Below are 23,455 nucleotides of genomic sequence, written 5' to 3'. Positions count from 1 at the left end.
CTATAATTTTCCCAGCTCCGTTCTTTCTCCACCTGCAACAAAATGCCACGGTTCACCAAGTAGTGCAAGGTGGTGTCGAGCTTGGCCTCCATGGCTCTGCTCCATGCCATGATGCCATGGTGGTAAAAACGAACGCTGCTCTTCCATCGGTTCAGCTTCGGCGACCGATGGACCAGAACGAGCAGCACGTGCGGCTGTGGAGCCGCGTGCACGAGCACGACACGTACCTGCACGCCGACGAGGACGGCCATGGCGTTTCCCTCCGCTGGCGCCGCGCGTCGTCGAACACGGTGTGGGCAGTGCACATCTACCACGGCGATGACGATGCCCAGTACGTGCTCCTTCACAGTGCCGCCTACAACCGCTACGTCACCGCTGCGGACGTGCGGGCGCCCCGCTGAGCAGCGAGACTACGACCAGCCGGAGGTGGAGGCCATCATGTGCTTGGCCGCCGGGGCTGACTCCAAGAACTACACCATGCTGTGCAACGTCGCCTGCCGCTGTCTCCGCCGCTCCGCGCCAGCAGGAGGCACCTCAGCTGGAACTGGAACAATGGCGTCAGCGTCGACGACATAGACAACCTCAGCGCGATGCTGCACTGGGCCGTGGAGCTCATCCCCAGTAGGGATGGCCGATGGCATGCCTCGCCTTCGACGTCCGGCTGGTGTGAGACCGCTTCTTGATTCTTCCCGAATTTTCGCTGGCTGGCTGGCTCGGCTCTGTTCTTGCCAGATTTGCACTTGTTGGTTGCCACCCCTGTTTCTTGACCGCATTTGATATCCGGTCCGGCATCATGATGGTTCTTTGCGACTCAACCGCAGCTTGCCTTCCCCGGAAGACTCCTGTATTGGATGTAAGTAAGTAAAAGTAGTTGCTGCATTGTGCGTGATGGATTAATCAGCCTGCAAATTACAGATGCTACAAGGTTGTATGAAGTTTAGTTGGTTGAAATTCAGAGGGAAAACTTAGGTTCAGTCATGTCAATTCAGATTTACATTCACAGGGAAGATGCTGGTTTCTATTCCCTCCGCTTCCAAAATAGATGACCCAATTTTATACTAACTTTGTACTAAGGTTAGTACAAAGTTGAGTACTTCGTATATGGTTTAGAAAATTCAGCAGTAAATGAAACTTAGTTTAGGCACAGTACACTGCTTTCCGGTTTTGCACATTGACTGTCTTGTTGATCCTGTTACTGATCGGCGGAAACAGTTGCAGTGCCGGTGACATGAGGCCTGATCTCCTCAATGTTCCTTCTAATTCAGCCCACGTAGAGCTCCTGCCCGTCTCTGCACAGCTCACTTGTTCAACTGTCGTCGCCTTGGACACGATGACATGTGGATTCAGAAAATAGTAGTATGTGTTTGAGCAAAACCTAGCGGTCTTTGTGTTGCCGCTAGCTAAACTTGATCAATTCTCCTTGGTGTTTTTTTTTCTTTTTGCCCGAAGGAAACCAGTTGATGCGTGAAGGTTTTTGAACCCGACGAAACTGAAGAAGAAGAAGGCTGCTCTGTTTCCAAACCTGACGAAACCGAAGAAGACGAAGGCTGCTCTGTTTTGAACGACAAGGATTAATCAGGAGAGGGAAGATAAGACGCTGGACCCCTTTGGTCAGAGAGAACCTTTGCACCATCAAATCAAAGAAGGGTATGACTATATCTCATCTAGATCTGAGATAGTATCTCACATCTAAATTGTGACAAGCACAAATCAGTGCATGTTCAGGCCATGTCGTTCTTTTTTTTTATCTGGCAAGTTGCACAGCCGTCGTCATGCGACTGGGCCGGCTGACTTGAGCGCGAAAAAAATAATAGCATCGAACTCACGACGCCAGCAGTAGGGAACACCAGCTCCTACCACTACAACGAATAGCTAGTGTTGATTAGGAAGAGGGAAATTTATTAAGGGCATAGTAAAGGGTGAGATTAGAAGACATTCTTGATATTTTCTGAATCCATCTTTGCAAATTATAAACAATTTTGAATGCCGAATATTTTTGAAAACACAAATAATTTTAAAATTTCAAAAGGTATTTTTCAAATGTGAATAAACTTTGTAATTCCGATCATTTTTTGAAAAATATGAACACATTTTGGTATTTGAACAATTTCTTCAAGAACAAATTTTCTTGTTTTTTTTTGTTAGTCACACACGAAAAAGTAACATGCTCATTATGAGCCTACTCAGACAAAAAACGATCGGACCCCAAGTTATGAGTCGAGAGTTGACTTACAATTGAGACACAAAAATTCAGGACGGAGTTGTGAGTTGATGATGGACTTGCAACTAGGACAAAAAGAAGGTCGGTCTTTAGTTGTGGGTTGTGGGTGGGATTGCAGCTGGGACAAAAAAAGGTCGGGCCCCAGTCGCGAATCGAGTGTGGACTTGCAACTGAAAAAGAAATATTGGTCCCTAGTTGCGAGTCGATGATGTAGTTGCAACTGGAACAAAAGCCCAGTGCGAGTCAAGGGTGGACTTGCAATTGAGGCAAAAAAAGATCACGCCCCAGTTGCGAGTCAAGGGTGGACTTGCAACTAGGACACAAACTGTTAGTCTCAGTTGCGAGTCAAGGGTGGACTTGCAACTGGGACAAAAAAAAGGGCGGGGCCAAGCTGCGAGTAAAGGTTGGCGCAACTTAAAAAAAACCACGCCCCAGTTGCGAGTTGAGAGTGAACTTGCAACTAAGAAAAACATGTTGGGCTCAGTTGTGAGTCGAGGGTGGACTTGCAATTAGGACACAAAACGTTGGGCTTAGTTGCAAGTCGAGGATGGGCTTGCAACTAGGACAAAATAAAAGGGTCGGCCTAGCTGCGAATCAAGGGTGGACTTGCAAGTGGGACAAAAAAATATCGTGCCCCAGTTGCGAGTCGAGGGTGGACCTGCAATTAGGATAAAAAAAATGTTGGGCTCAGTTGTGAGTCGATGGTGAACTTGCAACCGAGACAAAAAAAGGCCGGGTCTCAGTTGCGAGTCGAGGGGTGTACTTGCAACTAGTACAAAAAGAAAAATTAAGACTAAGTTGTGAGTTGAGGGTGGACTTGCAACTGACAGAGTCGAGGGTGAACTTGCAACTGACACAAAAAAAAGTTTCGAGCCCTAGTTGCATGTCGACGATGAACTTGCAACTGATACAAAACATTGTCGAAGCTCAGTCGCAAGTCGAGGGGTAGGATTATAACTGTGACAAAAGAAGATGGGGCCCAGTTGCATGTTAAAGGTAGACTTGCAACTCGAACAAAGAAAAAAGAGACCCCTCTATTGGGTAATGGACACTCAACAAACAACGATGGAAAAAATTCTTGAATTTGAAAAAATTAAAATAAAAAATAAAAAAGAGATAATAAAAAACATGAATTTTAAAAGTTTGCAAAATTGAAACAAATAGATGAAAAAAAATAGAAAAAGAAAAAAAATATTGTGACTGCAGCCCACGCCCGCGCAACGTACGAGGGGTCGAGGGTTGTGAAAAAATAAAACATAGGAGATGTATACACAATGTATCTATACACACAGATAGGATTGTGGAGAAAAAAAAGTAAAAGGCAAAGGCACTCATAAGTGCAGCTGTTGCAACGAACAAATACTAGTCGAACTAACATACAAAAGGTAAAAACGATAAAATGGCCTAGGCACATGGCTGCAGGAAACACTCACTGTCCAGTACGAATCTCAGGTCAACCGCGCCGCTGTGCGAGCGCGCCTTAAAAAACACGAATCTTGAACAATGTATCCTACGGTTTATAACTTAGATATGAGATAACTATTTCACATTTAGATGTGAAATAGCAAATCTGATCAAAGAAACTACAAGTATACACGCGCTACTTTTCCCAGCAAACCTCACAACACATGCAAAAAAAATCTTGCAGGAGTACTCCCTTGGTAAATTAATACAAGAATGTTTAGATCAACATATTTAGTAACTTAAACGCTCTTATATTAGTTTTACAAAGAGAGTATTAAATATGTCAACATTGACAAACTTTTATTTTCTTCACATCAACAAACATAAGCAATTGACGCCTTTTGCATGCTTTTGTTTTACAACATTTAATTCCATTATATCTTACCATGAGTGTATCGAAATTGTGCATCAACCTGGACCTCCAATGAGTAATGCTACACATACATAAGTTTATATGGGTTTTACAAACAGATGGGTTGTGCACAAAGAGTTACACGCACTTACACGCTGACTAAGATTCTTTCTTTCTAACTAACCACTCCCCTTGATTTTCATGGGGGTGGGCCCCTCCTCCCCCTTAACCTCCAATCACAACCCACCTGTTTGTAAAACCCATGTAAACTTATGTGTATGTAGCATTACTCACTGGACCTCATAGGTGCAGCCTGAGTGACTCAAAGACTGCAACAAAAAAGCATGAACATCAGGTGGATGCAATTTTTCAATAATTAGTTGTTGATACGCCTCCCGCCAAGAGCCTCAAAGATGGGACAGCGCAGGCTTTGTGGACATGATGCTCACACATTAATGCTTTTTTTTTTGAAATAGACGCGGGAGAGCTGCGTATTTCGATTGATTAGAAGAAGCGGTAAAGAAACCGATGCTCGGTGAATTAAGGAAAACCGAGCTAAAACCTTTACAAAGAGCACACCACACCTAGGCTCGCACACAACAGGACATACAGAAAACGCCTAAAGGCCAAACAAAGACCGCCACGAGCATGTAAGGCGACATCACCGTCGCCGGAGAGAAACGACATGTCCGACGAAAGAGGAGCGAACAAGTGCCTCTCCGAACCTAGAGAGGGCGCCCAACCTGACTCGCATGGCGCTGCAAGCATGTCGTGCGTGCTCCAAGTGCCACCGCCATCGCCACCAATGGACATGCCACCAAGGGGAGCTCCTGCCACACTCCTGCCGACCAACGACCGGCTCCAGACGGATGCACCACCAATGGCTCCAAGCATACCAATACGCTGCCTGCTTCAAATCCACCGCACCACCACCACCAAGTGCTCTCGGCATCCGGCTTGACTCCAAGGCAATGCTTCCAACAAAGTAATGACGCCAATGGCGCCACCATTGCACATGGTTTTCACTGGGAGCCAAGAACTCGAAGCAGGGAGAGGTGTCGGATCCCCTCAATGGCGCCTCCAACAAGGCAAAATCACACCAGAAGGCATCATTCGCCACCAGCCCAGACCGAGGTCGAGCATGACTTTCGTCAGGGAGCCGAGCACGTATGCCGGAGACGGCGTCTCCAACACACGACCACCAAACCGGAGCAGCAGACGCCACCTGCTACGCCGCCCAAGAACCAGCTGAAGCACCGCCAGCGCGCAAGACAGAGCAACCCGAAGGCCGTGCCCCGACCATGCCACCACGGACCACCATCCCAGCAAGGAGCCACCACGCAACCTGACTGCAGACAGTCACCGGCCGACCCGCCTCCGGCTGCCAGATTCCGGATCCGGCCACTCCAGGCTAGAGGCCACCCGCCGCCCGCGCCCCCAGCAACACAGCCGGCCATCGATCTGGACCACCTCCAGATCCACCACGCCCGCATCACCGACGACGTCCCAGCATCACGCCGGACGAGCAGGGCCGCCGGCGAGTGCCCAGGCCACCACCACCCTTGCAGGACCAGATATGAGCATGGGACGCCCCAATCGGCCGCGAGCAGGCACCACGGGCGGCCACCACGCTGCCCCCGCAGTCGTAGTGGCGGCACCACCGACGAGAGCCCCTGGGGCCGCCGTCCCAGCTTCCTGGCGCGGAGCCCACGCCGCCGCACCGCCGCCCGCAGCTCCATGCCTCCGCCGCGTCGCCGCGTAGATCTGAAGGACACTCGCTGCAGCCCGGCGCCTTGCGCCCGCGCCCCGCGCCCAAAGCTGCCCAGCCGCCACCTTCCTTGGGCCAGCCCAAGCTTCACTGGGATGAGCCCTCCGGCGGCGGCGGGACGAGAAGAGGAGGAGGGAGAAAGCTGCGGCGGCTAGGGTTGTCTCCCCCGAGCCGCCAAGGAGGCGACGCGGGGGTCGGGCTCGACCCTTGCCACGCAAAAACTGCCACACACATTAATGCTTCCAGGAGCTCCTAGGCTATTTCAGTTTCGCAAGGAAGACCTAAATGCTCACCAACCTCCCGCGTTGCTTGCCTCACCGGCCGGTCCCTGTCTATGACGTCCTTCTCCCATGGGTTCTGGCAGCTGGCTTGTTGGTTGCTAGGCTGGGAGCTCTGTATGTTGCAAAAAAAAGAGAGGCTGGGAGCTCTGTTCTGGAGAAACCTTTGGTCGACGGTTGCAGCCATCATGCCAACGATGCTTCGAGCGTCGGTGTTCCCTCTTGGAGGCGACATTGAGGTACAACTCCTCCCGCTTCCTCTTTCCCCTGTGCCGGGTGAAAACCCAAAATCCATCTGATTGGGAAGGTGGTCTCCTCCTTTGAGGCTTCTTCTTGGGCGGTGGGTTGGAGTATGTGCAGTGGCGAGCTCGATTAATTTCTGGTGGCGGTTATTCATCAACATCGGCGCAACTCTAGGAAGGCTCTTTTTTTTTCACAAGTTGTGCTCTCTCCCCCATGTGGTCCAGTTTGTCCGACGGTACTACACCCTCGAACCGGGGTCCCCTCTCTGGCGATTGCGATATGATGATGGTGTTGAGAGCCGACAGTCCTAGCGAGCTCCAACGTGACTTTGTTTCTCGGTATTCTGGATGTGTCTTCGATGGCGACCTACTGTTGCGCCCATTGTGTTGGGTGTCGGCATTCGCACTTGGGTTCTCTATGTGGTGAAGTGGTCATGCTCGATGTTGCATGGAAATATCTCTCTCATCCTAGACGGTTGATGGCTTTGTGAATTGAATGTCGGCTCGAGCCTCTTCTCTAAATTGATCAATCATCTAGCCACTAAGTTCTACACTCCCTATATACATAAAAGTCTTATCTAAATTGGTCAATCATCTAGCCGTTAAATTGTACACTTCCTATATACATACAAAGTCCTACAGGGTTTTTGATTTCATCAGTAGGCACTCTGAAGCTTGTTTTCCAGCCAGCGGAGGAGGGCAACGACCGTGCCTACTTTTTTTTAGAGAAAAGACCAGAGCCCGACTTTATAAATAAAGCCACACGGCAGCGTCATGACAGCGAACAGGAAAGAGACCAGCTAGCGGAACAACTTAAACAGTGCACCGAGCAAAAAGTTTGAGACCAGCAGAAAGAGGGAATACAGGCATCCTGCCAAACACGACGCGCAGGCCGAGAGGGAGAAACCTAAACTCCGCAAACAGCAACACCAAGATTAGACGACGGGATCCTGCCCGGAGATGAGGGATGCCGAAGCCCGAATTTTGTCGATGAGCAGATCCAGGGCATCCCGATCTTCCTCCTTAGTCAATGATCTCCACTGCTGCAAAAGTATACATGATTTGAAAAGAACGTCAGCAGGCTTAGACGGGAAGATATGTTCAATAGTAAATTTGTTCCTAATAGTCCAAAGAGCCCAGCACAAAGCTCCCAGGCCGACCCAAAACACCCTCTTGGTAACCCCAACCAAAACTTTGGCTAGGGTTCGAATATCGGAGAATGAGGAGGGGTTCCAAGAAACCTGTAACCAAGATCTGACACAACACCAAGCCAACTTGGCCAGCACGCAATTGAAAAAGATGTGATCCGAGTTCTCCAAAGCCCCACAAAGATGACAAAACTCCGAGCCAGGCCCATTGCGTTTTTTAATCTGATCAGCAGCCGGAAGGCGGCCGCGAAAGGCTTGCCAAAGGAAAATTTTAATCTTAGGAGGGACTTTGGCCTTCCAAACAACAGAGAATCTGTTCGTAGGAGAGCCACCAATAAGTCTAGAATACAACGACTTAACCGAAAATCTACCAGAGGCCGAATGCGGCCAGACCACAGAATCGGCCGACTCCGAGAGCATGGGGAAGAGGGCAGAGAGACTTTGCCAATCTTCCAACTCTTCAGGAGACAGGGCCCGACGAAACGCCAGATCCCAGTTATTAGCCGCCACCTCCGCGATGGAGATGCCCGGATTAGGACAATAAGAAAACAAAACTGGAAAGGAAACAACAAGGGGGGCATCCCCAGACCACCAGTCCAACCAGAAACGGACTGTCGTCCCATTACCAACGATAAACTTAACATGATCCAAAAAAGTAGGTCTGACTTTGATAAGGGATTTCCAAAATTGAGAGCCGCGACTCGCGGTAGCAACCAACGGGCTGGAGTGTGGTAAATATTTAGCCTTAAGAATCAGAAACCACAACGAATCAGCCCCGCTAGTCATAATTTTCCACCACCACTTAATAAGCAAACAAATGTTCATCACCCGAGTGTTAATAATGTCTAACCCCCCAAGGTTTTTAGGCCTACACATATGTTGCCACTTGACCAGCCTATATTTCCGTTTGTTATCCGTGGAATTCCAATAGAAGGCTCCCCTATGTTTGTCGAAGCCAGCATGAACGCCATCAGTAAGAAGATAGAAGCCCATAAGAAACATAGGGAGAGAGAGGATAAGCAGGAATTAATTAGAGCAACTTTGCCAGCATTGGTGTTGTATCTACCCCTCCAAGGGAGCACCCTGTTACCCACTTTAGCGACCGCTGGAGCAAAGTCTTTAGCATGGAGCACGCCAGGAGAAATAGGAAGGCCTAGATATTTGAAGGGGAAGGAGCCCAAGGAGCAGTTAAGAAGCCTGGCCACCCACAAGGCTTCCGCCTCAACCACGCCCATCACCAGGACCTCACTTTTAGCGAAATTAATCTTAAGACCCAAAACAACCTCGAAGCACAGCAGGATGAATTTAAGATTGGCAATGCAAGTGTCGTCCAGCTCCACCAAGATAATTGTGTCATCTGCATATTGCAAGTGCGACACACCCTCCGGAAGTAAGTGAGAGACCACAGGAGAAATGTGCCCACAACGAGCCGCCCTAGAAAGCATGCATGAGAAGCCGTCGGCCACAAAATTAAAGAGCACAGGGGAGGCAGGATCCCCTTGGCGAAGGCCCCTACCATTGGCGAAGAAATTGCTAATGAAACCATTTACCGAAACGGCAGTATGACCACCCGAGACCAACTGCATGAGACGATGAACATAAGCGCCATCGAAACCTTTAGCAAGGAGGACCTGCTTGAGGAAGGGCCATCTAACCGAGTCATAGGCCTTCTCGAAATCTAACTTAAGGATAATCGCCTTAGATCTCCGAGATTGAAGATCATGAACAATCTCGTGAAGGGATAGGATACCATCGAGGATGAAACGCCCTTTGATGAAAGCAGATTGGTAGGGGCTAATAACTCTATGAGCAACGGCGACAAACGATTTGCAAAGCCCTTGGCCGGAAATTTGGCGAAGTTATTAATCAAAGCAATAGGCCAAAATTGGGAAATCACATCAGCACCCTTAACCTTGGGAATCAGGGATATCACTGCATAATTCAGGCGGGCAATGTTGACAGTACCAAGACAGAAACCCTGGATAACATTACAAACCAACTGTTTCAACTGGGGCCAGAATTTCTGGAAGAAAGGGATAGAAAAGCCGTCTGGCCTAGAAGCTGCATTAGGGTTGGCAGAGTTAACAACATCCCAGATTTCCTGATCAGACAAAGGGATCATCAAGGAGGCATTCTCCTCGGGCGAGATTTTAAAGCCAATGTTCCAAAGGGAGGGGGAAATGGAGAAGCCCGATTGAGGTTTAGCCCCCAACAAAGAAGAAAAGAATCCCACCACATGAGCCATAATAACAGACTGATCCGAAGATCTAACACCATTAATCAACAGGCTGTTGATGCCACACCGCCTACGCCTACCGTTCGCAATCGCAAAGAAATATGCCATGGGGGAGTCACCTTTTAGAGTCCAATTAAGAGTACCCTATTGACGCCAATAAATCTCAGCCAGGAGATGCAACTGCATTAAGGCGGCCTCAAAATTATAACGAACCACCCAACCATCGTCAGACAACCCAATAGAGTCAGCCGCGCGATCCAGCGACAAAATCTGATCCTCGAGGAAAGATTTGGTACGACGATCCTCCGCCGCACGGTTATGAGACCAACCTCTAAGGAATTTACGCAGGTTATAGGAACACGAGTGCCAATCATCCAAAGGCCCAAAAGAGCGAGTATTGGGGGAAAGAAAGAGGGAAATCTTTGCGGCCACCAAATCAGCAAAACCATCCACAGACAGCCAGGAGGCATCAAATTGAAATCTAGCCGGAGGTCTAAGGCTGATAGTACCATTGTCAAGAATTAAGGGGGTATGATCAGACCCGACAATGCATTTGGCGGTAAGAGAAGCCCTAGGAAACAAGGAATCCCACCTGGGACATAGGAAGACTCTATCAACCACAGATCTAATAGGGATATCCTGATGGTTGGACCAGGTATATCAGACTCCGCCCCGGGGAAGCTCACGAATAGCATTAGCACTAATGAAGTCGTTAAAGGCATTAGCTAGAGGCCAAGAAAAATTATCATTACTTTTAACATAAGGACACCGCAGAAGATTAAAGTCTCCCCCGATAACCATCGGAAAATTGCAGGATTCGATCTTCATCGAGAGCTCATTAAGAAATAAAGGCGACAGAGAATGGTCCGCCGGCCCATAGACGATGATAAACTCACAGAGAATATTCATAGCTTTATGACAAAGAACAACACTAGCCCAAAAAATCCCATGATCAAAAGCAACAAAATCAAAAATATCTTTATTGGAGCCTATCAAGATCCCACCAGAGTGACCCGAAGCAGGTAAAAAATGCCAATTGAATCTGTCCATGCCCACGATAGCAGAAAAGTCATTAGGGGAAAAGGATTCCTTAAAGGTTTCAACCAGCCCCACAAAGTCAATATAGCTAGAACGAATCAGATCTTTGAGTTGGTCGCGGCGCCCCCTAGCACCAAACCCTCTAATATTCCAGAATAATGCCCTCATTTATAAGAAAGATTCTTGATTCGAAGGCTCGACCTGCTAGGAGCCACGCAGGATTTAGCTCGCTTATTTGTACCCCTCTTAGAAAGATTGGAATGGGGCTGGCCACAACCAGCGCCCGCGTCCATAACCAGGTCATTACTCGGAGCCCCTGCCTGAGAAGCAGCGGCCTCTTTGGCTTTGGCTATGGCTGCCTGAGCCATCTCGTTAGCCCGAATGGTAGCAAGAAGAGAGCTAGGAGAGCCAACAGACGAATCAACCACCACACCCACATCCGACATAATATTTAAAAGATGAGCATCCGAAAAAGAAGGAAGAACCAACCGAACCGGAGAAGCAACAGAAGAGGGGACGGGGAGATTACCTGGGGGAGGGAGATCCTTCGCCGCAGCCCGCTTCTCAGCCCGCTCCAGGATAGAACCACCGGAATTTGCCACCCGCCGTCCTTTACGAGCCATGGACACAAGAGACCGAATAGCAGGCGACCGCGCAACAGGTGAGGCTGGAGGGGGACCCGACCGAGACATAGAACCCATATCCTTATCAAGACGCCGACAGACCCCCGTCATGGATTGCTTCGAGCTCGATGAGTTCCTGCTCTTAGCCGAGAATTTGCGCACTGAGGATTTCTTCTTTCGAAGGGACTGGGACTCCACCACGTCGCGATCAGGGGAGACATGAAGATCCTCAATACCCAAGCGAGTGGGGGAGAGCGGGTGAACCGGCAGATTGGAGCAAGCACCAGATACGGGTGTAGCAGAACAGGGAGGGAACTTCATCAGATCAACACCAGCAGCATGGACAGACGGAGCATCAGACGGAATCGCCATATCCTCGCGGGGAGCAGCACCAGAAGGAGCTTGGGAGTGAAACAACTCTCATTCAGAATCAGCCAGACCATCCCATTCTGATTGGGTGAAGCAAAGATTAGACCCATTACTCTGGTTAGGGCCACCCAAAGATCCGTCCCCCTCCTTATCATGCTTGTCCGAGGGATTAGAAGGAGGAGGCGGGGGAGGTGGAGCCTGAAAAGCAGCCGCCCCCTCCACCCGCACCCGAAGCCTGATACCATTGGGAGAAGGGAAGACATCAATCGATCCATGCACACGATCAGGATCCACACACCAAACCTTCATCCTAGCAGGGCCAACCTTATTCAGAGACTCCTCATCCACCTCCATGGGCTTCCCAATCAAAACCCCGAAAGACATGAGAAAAGCAGACGAGCGGAGGCCAGGAGGCAGATCATCAATCAGAACCCAAACTTGGGAAAGAGGACCAACTGTCGTACCATTGAAGGAAGCCGCTTTGACAGAGACCACCAATTGATTGAGGGGCAAGGTGAAGCTAGTACAAGAGGCAATCATCCGCAAACATTCTTTGGAGGGAAACACCACAACGAACTCATAATCAAATATCTGCACTATTTGCCAGTCCCATCCAGCCTCATCCCAAATGTGGAGCCCTTCCAGAAGAGTTTGGGGCGAAATCTTTTGATCCTTAACCGTGACAATCGCAACATTAGACAAAGCAGGTGCCACCTCCCGGACAGGCAGGTCACCGTCGAAAGCGAAAAAGGCACATCCGGGGAGGCCCGAGCCGAACTAGAGGACCGCGGGAGGCTTCTGCTTGTTCATGCAGTTGACCGTGAGGTGACCATCAGAGTGGCAGATCAAACAGAATAGAGGGTTGGTGCAGCGGGACTGGAAATGACCAGGCCTGTGGCAGGCGAAGCAGGTGAGCGCCGAGGGATTGCTGTGGGAGGCAGAGGACGGGCGAGATTGCGGAAGTGACGGAGGGGGAGGAAGGATCCCATCCCCCATCCCCGGGAGGAGGGACGCCCCAGAGGCCGGGCCGGGCGGCCGGCACGCCGGCCCCGCGAAGGACCGAGACGGCGGATGAGAGCCAGCACCGACCCCAGCAGCGCGAGGAGGAGGGGGAAGACGCGACGGAGCAGACGAACCACGCCCCACACCCGAAGCAGGCAGGGAGGCAGAAGACGCAGAAACCCCGCCACCAGAAGCCACCGCTGCCTCCCACGGGTCCAGCGCCGGAGTGAGAGACGGGCCAGATCCAGAGCCCTGCAGACCAGATCCAGGCACACCCTCCCTCTTCGAGCGCTGCAATCACCCCGGACCCGAGGCCCAGGCCTCGCAGCCACGAGCCACCTGCTCGCGCGCCGCTTGCTCCGCCTCCAGCTTGGATCGGAGCGAAGCCTCGAGATCCAGATCCACCGCAGAGGCAGGGGAGTCCTCATGGTGCCGCTTACTGCCCGAGAGCGCCTCGCAAGAAGAGCCCCGCAATTTGTCCATGGAGAGCACCACAGCAAAAGGAAGGAGAAGGGGTGGAGGTGGGGTAGATCTGATAAGGCGACGAATGGGGAGACGGTGACGGCGCAGATCAGAAGAGGAAGCCGGAAACCCTAGCAAGGGAGAGGACGAGCCGCGAGGGATCCATAAATATCCCAACCGAGCCGTGCCCATCTGGGCCCGACTCGCCAAATGGGCCGAAGGGGGTTGAGGAATAGGAACACGGCCAATGGGCCTGACTGGACCGGACGAGACAAGAGGGGGAAAATCTGCCACAGAAGAAAGAGGGGGAGGGGGGGTAGGCCCACTGGGCAGCGGCAGACCGATAGGCCCAGCAGGCCCACGAGGGGGAACGGCCCGCGGCCCGATGGTCACCAGCGATCCCGTCGATGTCGCCGCCGGCGACGGGGCCGCCGCAGTGGAAGCAGGAGAGGGGGATGGGAGGCCTCCAAGCTCCCCATCTGGAGCACAGCCCAGGATGCCTGGATCAGGAGAGGCTACAGCAAACTTACCAGACTTGCGCCGCCGCTGAGAAACCCGGATCCAGCCATCGACCGACGAGGACGCTCCCGCCGACCGGCCCCGGCCACCAGGGGCGAACTTGCGGGGGCGAGGAGCGGCAGAAGACAGCACCACTCCCCCAGGGCATGGCACATGGCCACAGGGGGAGGAGGCCGACGACCGCGACGCTTCCTCATCGGAAGAAAGGGCCCAGAAGAGAGATCCAAGCACAGGCAGCGGGGAAGACGGAGGAGAAAACCCCACCCGAGGGGAGACAGGAGGGGAGGGAAAGGGAGCATCAGTAAGGAGGGCGGAGGGCGACCGAGCTCCGACCGACAAGCAGGGGCGGGAGGCAGGACGGCCAGGGCGAGAGGGGGAGGAGGGAGGGAGGGGATCCATCCCGCGCTGCCCGAGGGGTTTCAGTCCAGCCTTACTCCATGTGTGTTTGGTTGGGTTCCTTGGAAGAGGAAGGACTCTCGTGTGTTGGAGGGGGAATATGAATGTTGCTTTCGTGACCGTGCCTGCTACGCTCTAGAAAGCATCTCTGATGACTATGTTAACGATTTTCATCTTCTTCGTCGATCCAACTCTTCCGGCAGTGTATTTTCATCTAAGCCAGGGCCTTTTGCCGCGACCTTGGGTCAATTCTTTGCGATGGTTACAGCCCCCAGGCGCATCCAGGTGGGTTGTGCCCACATAGGTGGCCTCCCTCACCCCTTCTTCACCCTATAAATTCTCAAATATTTCAAAAACCCTGGGGATAGCCCTAGATTAGAAGTTCTGCAGCCGCAAGGCCTTTGTATCCATGAGATCCTATCTAGGCCCCGTTCCGGCACCCTGCTGGAGGGGGAGATCATCACCGATGGCCATCTTCATCATCCCGGCGGCCACCACTATGAGAAGGGAGTAGTCCACCCTCGGGGCTGAGGGTTTGTACCAGTAGCTATGTGTTTAATCTCTCTCTCTCTCTCTCTCTCTCTCGTGTTCATGAGATGGCACGATCTTGATGTATCGCGGGCTTTGTTAATGTAGTTGGATCATATGGTGTTTTCCCCTCTCTATATTGTTGTGATGAATTGAGTTTTTCCCTTTGAGATTTTGTTGTCATCGACTAAATACTTTTATGGATTTGAGAGCACTTGATATATGTCTTGCATATAAATACTCGTGGGGTGACAATGGGGGTATCATATTGATTCACTTAATATGTGTTTTGGCATTCAACTCGCGGATTCCTGCGGTGACATTGGGGTAATCTATGCATAGGGGTTGATGCACGTTCTCGTCTTTTGTTTCCCCGGTAGAAATCTTGGTGCACTCTTTGAGGTTCTTTGTGTTGGATTGAGTATTATGAATCTGATATTATTTAGTGTTATTTTAGTACGAACTCTTTAATAGATCGATCGGAAAAAATAGCTTCAAGGTGGTTTCTGTGGCACCCCGGCTCAGAGCAACCGGTTTACCTTGCATTGCCAGCCCAGAGATCAAGTCTTCTGGCAACACACGACATCATGGTATAGAAACAACCACTTTACTGATACTAGCAGAAACATAAGTCTGATATTACATCGAGATAAGAGGTCAAGCGGCACACACGGTGCAGCTGAACAGTATGTACATTATTTAATGAACATGAAAGGACCTCGATCATATCAACTACGCGGTAGCGGAATAACGACGAAGTGGAACTCCATAATACAGGGACACCAACGTGGACACGATGCTAGACGCGGGACGCTCTCCAATCCGATTAGTCTTGCCTGAAAGCTGGCATGACACGCCAGGTCAGTACATTGAATGTACTTGCAAGCTCACAACAAACATAAGCACAATGACAAACAATATCATGACAATTAATCAGGTTTAATGCAATGCAAGTGATACTACAGATGCAATGAAACCAACATGTGCACCGAGTCCCTCGGACTCGCTTACCAGATGGGTTACCACTGTAACCAAACAGTGATCATACCTGGATCACAACTGAAGCCAATCACTTACGATCATCACATGATCCACAAGTCATCATGAAACCAGTGCCACAAATATACCAAGTGTGCAAGATTAATTATAGTTGTTGATCCATGGTGTGACTTACTACCAAGTTGTGTCCATAACTTAGGACGCGGCTATCGATAGATTAAAATACACTCTGTAGAGGTAGCACGATTTACCCACACTATGGAACGCAAGGGCCTCACACTCCCATTCGGGTGGACCACGGAGTTTTGACGAAACCCTTCCCTTGCCATGACACTCTCCTGGCCACTCGGACTCACTCCCTCTCAGGGCTAAGTCATGGGTGGCCCATGCCTACCAAAGGCATCTACGGCCACCATCATGGCAAAACGGTCCCAAATGGGGACAAGGTACCATAAAAACAAACAAGCACACAAGGTTATGTCTGCTTACCGGGCCAAGGTACCGCACGCCCATAACCTTCCCTAGTTGGAGGAACCCGTAAGAGGCATGACAAAGGACCGAATCAAGACCCCCCATAAGGTAAATGTGGTTGCACTGAAAAGAAGCCGATTCAGAGGCACCATGACTTGATCAACTTAATATTCAAGTTGGATTATTATCAAGTTTAACTTGAAAATAAACTCACTACAAGCCATGCGATGCCATGATCATGCAATTACTCGATATGCCCAAGATGCAACTGATCAGAACGGATCAACAACACAGAAATACTATCTTGCACTACTCATCAACAAAGCTTCTGATGTTACTACACTGGTTATTATCAAACCTCATTTTTAGTCATTTATCTTTAATATGAAAACAACAATTATCAAAAGAAACTACCATTATTATCAAAGCATTACCATAAAGCTAAAACTTTACTCTACTTGATTAAACTACTCCATGCAATTAACCAGTAACTAAAACAAGCATAACAAGCATGACAAAGTAACTAAGCATCAAAACATAATTATTTAACTATTTTAAATGCATGAAAATTAGCTCATATTCAAGTAGAAAATCAAAGATATTGAGATGACACCATCCAAATGTTATTATGGCTTGCCTTAGTGCAGAGGAGGTTCACACTCCTCCTAGACAGCTTCAAGACAAGTCTCTCCCTCTGAAAACATTTAAAAACCACAAAACAAAATATCAAGAACCACACTGAAAATCACCATAAATTCTAGGCAGCAAGCAAAAAATCGACACTTTGGTGTGCTGCTAGAGTTTTTTGTAACAAACCAAATGCAAAAAGAATAAAGTCATTTGGACTTATAGGCTAGGAGATATTCAAGGTCAAAGTGTCGGTCAAAATATTTGAATTAAATGAATAAATAGAAAATCCAGGGGGGGGGGTGACGTCGATGACGTAATGCCAAAAGATGCCTCAACTCATATTGCTTCGGGTGCGAGCGGAGAGGCGGACAGCAGGCCCCACCGATCAGGAGAGAGGGGAGGAGGAGAGAAACAGAGCGCGGCGGTGATTCGCCGGAGCTCACGCCGGCGAGGAGGGCTCCTTGGGCCAGACTGGAGGGATAGAAATGGAGAGGGGGCTACGGGGCACCTGCCTGTACCCGTGGCACGGCAAGAGACGGCCCGAGCTATTCGACAAGTGGCAACGGCGGTCGGGTCTTGCCGGAGAGGAAGAAGGCGACGGGAGGGGCTGATCTAGGGGCTCTGCGGCTTCGGGACGGCACCAAAGGGGCTCCAGGGAGGCGCCTAGGTGGTTGGTTGGGCTCCAGGAGGTCGGAGACGGGGTGGCTGAGCTACGGGTGTCGCCAGCGAGCTTTGGTCAGGCACGACGACCAGAGGCCTGCCCGACCAGGCTACGACTGTGCTGCGTGTGTGTGAAGGTTGGATGGGGCTGTGGGTGGTGCTGGAACGGAGGGGAGGTGCGCAATTTATAGCCGGAGGGGGAGGGGGTACGTGTCACCGCAGGAGCTCTCTGGAAAATGGTGAGAGGCGACGAGGGGCGTCAGCGAGGGCACGAGAAGCTCAGCGATCACACGGAGGCTCTCCACGCTCGCGGACAAGCATAGGGAGGAGGGGGAGAAGAAGACAGGGGCACGGGTGCACTATGGCTTTTGGTCGCGATGCGCCCATGCTCATTGCTGCATCGGCGAGCACCAGGGAGAGGTCAAGGGGGGAGAGACGAGGGTGGTGGCACGATGCGGCAGTCCTGGGCGAGCTCTGGCTCGAGCACGCGCTGAACAGAGGCGCTGGCACGACGCAGAGCACGTCGAACACCTGCCAGGCCCCGTGTCCACACGCGGTCACTGCCCTGGCATTGCCAAAACGATGCCCAAATGCTGCCAAACCATGTCTGGGCTAGAGTCCATGCAGTGGAGGTCTAAGAAAGGTGAAAACTCGAACCCAGGCTGACCAGAAGTGACTCAAGCTTGCTGGCAAGTTTCTGGACAGAAACTTGGTCGCCAAGTTTGGCTAGGTTCTAGAAGGCCATTAGGGCTGATCTCCTGGGGTTAAGGGTTTCTTAGGAGGATGTTTAAGCTCAAGAAAGATCAGCTCCAAAAGATCTAGGAAAAATGCACTTGCTGTACAAGTGCATTTTTGGGCCAGAAAGGAAAAGATTTTCTGTAGCAAAAATATTACAAAAAGTCATGCAATATTTTTACTCGAGGAGGTGATCCAAGGTCCAAAGAAAATTCAGGAATTATCTCAGGATTTTTGGAGCTACAAAAATTGGGGTTGCTTTGGAGCTCTAATTTCTGAAATGAGCTTTCAGAAAGAAAATGAATATTTTCACTTATGAAAAATATTCAATGAGCCATTCTAGGGTTTTAGAAAGAAATGGAGTTGGATGAGAGGCAGATGGGTCACTTGGGTGAAAGTCAAGGGCATGCCCAAGTGACAAGTCCATTTGAATTGATTCTTAAAAACTCAAAACCAAGGCAAATGAATGCAAATGCAAATCAAGTCCGGAAAAAGAGAGAATGCAAAAACCAGGCTGTCACAAACCTACCCCACTAAAGATGAATCTCATCCTCGAGATTTGGTTGCTTGGGAAAATAGTTTTGGGTAAGCAGTCCTTCAAAATCCCTCTCTTTCCCAGGTTGCCTCTTCCTCGGTACGGTGCTCCCATTGAACTTTGAAAAACCTAATCACTTTGCTGCGAGTGACTCTTTCTGTCTCATCCAATATTTTAACTAGTCTTTCCATATATGCCAGATCCTTAGCCAGTTCTATCTCTGCCATATCAGTCCTTTTCTCCGGTGGCGAGATACATGTTCGTAGCGGAGAGACATGAAACACATTGTGTACTTCTGACAGTTCTGGCGGCAACTCCAATCGGTAAGCAACTGCTCCAACTCTGTTTATGACTGGGAAAGGGCCAATGTATCTGGGTGCCAACTTGCCCTGGGTCTGAAACCTCTTAATTCCTTTCATCGGGGTGACTCGGAGATACACGTGTTCTCCTGGCTCAAATCTGATCTGACGGTGCTTGGCATCATAGTAACTCTTCTGTCGTGACTTGGCCAACTGCAGTCTGTCTCGGATCTCCTTGACTTGCTTCTCAGCTTCCATCATTAGGTATGTTCTGAAGATACGACTGTCTCCGGTTTGAGACCAGTTCAGCAGAGTGTGGCACTTACGGCCATACAGAGCTTCATAAGGTGACGTCTTCAAACTGGTCTGGAAACTGTTGTTGTAGGAAAACTTGGCGTACGGCAGACAGTCTTCCCATGTAGATCCTTGAGCCAATACACATGCTCAGAGCATATCTTCGAGTATTTGATTTACCTGCTCGGTCTGTCCGTGGTCTGTGGATGATAAGTTGTGCTGTATTTCAGAGCAGTCCCCAAGGCTTGATGTAGACGGGACTAGAAGGCTGAAGTGAAGAGAGATCCTCTGTCGGAAGTGATGGTCCTGGGTACTGATACGTCTCCAACGTATCTATAATTTATGAAGTATTCATGCTATTATATTATCTGTTTTGGATGTTTAATGAGCTTTATTATACACTTATATTATTTTTGGGACTAACCTATTAACCGGAGGCCTAGCCCAAGTTGCTGATTTTTTTGCCTATTTTAGTGTTTTGCAGAAAAGGAATATCAAACGGAGTCCAAACGGAATGAAACCTTCGGGAGAGTTATATTTGGAATCGAAGCAATCCAGGAGACTTGGAGTAGACGTCAAGGAAGCTTCGAGGTGGCCACGAGGGTCAGGGGCGTGCCCTACCCCCCTGGGCGCGCCCCCACCCTCATGGGCCCCTTGTGGCTCCCTTGACCGACTTCCTTCGCCTATATATGTCCATATACCCCGAAAACATCCAGGAGCACAATAGATCGGGAGTTCCGCCGCCGCAAGCCTCTGTAGCCACCAAAAACCAATCGGGACCCTATTCCGGCACCCTGCCGGAGGGGGGATCCCTTACCGGTGGCCATCTTCATCATCCCGACGCTCTCCATGACGAGGATGGAGTAGTTCACCCTCGGGGTTGAGGGTATGTACCAGTAGCTATGTGTTTGATCTCTCTCTCTCTCTCTCTCTCTCTCTCTCTCGTGTTCTTGACTTGGCACGATCTTGATGTATCGCGAGCTTTGCTATTATAGTTGGATCTTATGATGTTTCTCCCCCTCTACTCTCTTGTAATGGATTGAGTTTTCCCTTTGAAGTTATCTTATCGGATTGAGTCTTTAAGGATTTGAGAACACTTGATGTATGTCTTGCATGTGTTTATCTATGGTGACAATGTGATATTCACGTGATCTACTTGATGTACGTTTTGGTGATCAACTTGCGGGTTCAGTGACCTAGTGAACTTATGCATAGGGGTTGGCACACGTTTTCGTCTTGACTCTTTGGTAGAAACTTTGGGGCACTCTTTGAAGTACTTTGTGTTGGTTGAATAAATGAATATGAGATTGTGTGATGCATATCGTATAATCATGCCCACGGATACTTGAGGTGACATTGGAGTATCTAGGTGACATTAGGGTTTTGGTTTATTTGTGTCTTAAGGTGTTATTCTAGTACGAACTCTATGATAGATCGAACGGAAAGAATAGCTTCATGTTATTTTACTACGGACTCTTGAATAGATCGATCAAAAAGGATAACTTTAAGGTGGTTTCTGACCCTATAATAATCTCTTTGTTTCTTCTCGGCTATTAGTGACTTTGGAGTGACTCTTTATTGCATGTTGAGGGATAGTTATATGATCTAGTTATGTTATTATTGTTGAGCGAACTTGCACTAGTGAAAGTATGAACCTTAGGCCTTGTTTCCTAGCATTGCAATACCGTTTACGCTCACTTTTATTACTTGTTACCTTGCTGTTTTTATATTTTCAGATTACAAATACTCATATCTACCACCCATATTGCACTTGTATCACCATCTGTTCGCCGAACTAGTGCACCTATACAATTTGCCATTGTATTGTGTGTGTTGGGGACTGCTACGTCTTGAGCTTGCGTTGGTTTTCCTTGAAGAGGAAAGGGTGATGCAGCAATAGTAGCATAAGTATTTCCCTCAGTTTTTGAGAACCAAGGTATCAATACTGTAAGAGGCTCCTCACAAGTCCCACGCACCTGCACAAAAACTCGCAACCAACGCAATAAAGGGGTTGTCAATCCCTTCACGGCACTTGCGAAAGTGAGATGTGATAGAGATAATATGATAAGATAAATATATTTTTGGTATTTTATGATATAGATTGGAAAAGTAAAGATGCAAATAAAAGTAGATTGAAAGCTTATATGATAAGAGATAGACCCGGGGGCCATAGGTTTCACAGTGGCTTCTCTCAAGATAGCATAATTATTATGGTGGGTGAACAAATTACTGTCGAGCAATTGATAGAAAAGCAAATAATTATGAGATTATCCAGGCATGATCATGTATATAGGCATCACGTCTGTGACAAGTAGATCGAAACGATTCTGCATATACTACTATTACTCCACACATCGACCGACTCCTGCCTGCATCTAGAGTATTAAGTTCATGAAGAACAAAGTAGCGCATTAAGAAAGATGACATGATGTAGAGGGATAAACTCATGCAATATGATATAAAGACCATCTTTTTATCCTCGATGGCAACAATACAATACGTGCCTTGCTGCCCCTGCTGTCACTGGGAAAGGACACCGCAAGATTGAACCTAGAGCTAAGCACTTCTCCCATTGCAAGAAAGATCAATCTAGTAGGCCAAACCAAACTGATAATTCGAAGAGACTTGCAAAGAAAACTTAATCACACATAAAAGAATTCAGAGGAGATTCAAAAATTTCTCATAGATAAACTTGATCATAAACCCACGATTCATCGGATCTCGACAAACACACCGCAGAAAAGAGTTACATCGAATAGATCTCCAAGAAGAGGAAGGAGAACTTTGTATTGAGAATCAAAGAGAGAGAAGAAGCCATCTAGCTAATAACTATGGACCCGAAGGTCTGTGGTAAACTACTCACAACTCATCGGAGAGGCATTGGAGATGATGTAGAGGCCCTCCATGGTGGATTCCCCCTCCGACGGAGCACCGACGACGGCTCCAAGATGGGATCTCGCGGATACAGAAGGTTGTGGTGGTGGAATTAGGTTTTCATGGTCGCTTCTGATGGTTTCAGGGTACGGGTGTATATATAGGAGGAAGAAGTACGTCGGTGGATGATCGAGGGGCCCACGAGGGTGGGGGGCGTGCCGGGCACCCTCGTGGCCGCCTCGTTTGTTGCTTGACGTCCACTCCAAGTCTCCAGGTCAGCATTTGTTCCAAAAAGATCGTTCCCGAAGGTTTCATCGCGTTTGGACTCCGTTTGATATTCCTTTTCTGCGAAACACTGAGATATGCAAAAAAACAGCAATTCGGGTTGGGCCTCCAGTTAGTAGGTTAGTCCCAAAAATGATATAAAAGTGTAAAGTAAAGCCCATAAACATCCAAAACGGGTAATATAATAGCATGGAACAATAAAAAATTATAGATACGTTGGAGACGTATCAAGCATCCCCAAGCTTAATTCCTGCTCATCCTCGAGTAGGTAAATGATAAAAATAGAATTTTTGATGTGGAATGCTACCTAGCATATTTCTCAATGTATTTCTCTTTATTGTGGCATGAATGTTCAGATCCAAATGATTCAAAATAAAAGTTGATATTGACATAAGAAATAGTAATACTTCAAGCATACTAATAAAGCAATCATGTCTTCTCAAAATAACATGGCTAAAGAAAGTTATCCCTACAAAACCATATAGTTTGGCTATTGCTCTATCTTCATCACACAGAGTATTTAGTAATGCACAACCCTGATGACAAGCCAAGCAATTGTTTCATACTTTAGTAATCTCAAACTTTTTCAATTTTCACGCAATACATGAGCGTGAGCCATGGACATAGCATTATATGTGGAATAGAATGGTGGGTGTGGAGAAGACAAAAAGGAGAAGATAGTCTCACATCAACTAGGCCTATCGACAGGCTATGGAGATGCCCATTAATAGATATCAATGTGAGTGAGTAGGGATTGCCATGCAACGGATGCACTAGAGCTATAAATGTATGAAAGCTCAACAAAAGAAACTATGGGTGTGCATCCAAATTGCTTGCTCACGAAGACCTAGGGTATTTTGAGGAAGCCCATCATTGGAATATACAAGCCAAGTTCTATAATAAAAAATTCCCACCAGTATATGAAAGTGACAACATAGGAGACTCTCTATCATGAAGATCATGGTGCTACTTTGAAGCACAAGTGTGGTAAAAAGGATAGTAGCATTGTCCCTTCTCTCTTTTTCTC

Source organism: Triticum dicoccoides, chromosome 2A (genome assembly GCF_002162155.2).
Source record: "Triticum dicoccoides isolate Atlit2015 ecotype Zavitan chromosome 2A, WEW_v2.0, whole genome shotgun sequence".
NCBI classification, from domain to species: domain Eukaryota; kingdom Viridiplantae; phylum Streptophyta; class Magnoliopsida; order Poales; family Poaceae; genus Triticum; species Triticum dicoccoides.
The sequence above is the reverse complement of the archived record's forward strand: the minus strand, read 5'-3'. Positions refer to the sequence as shown.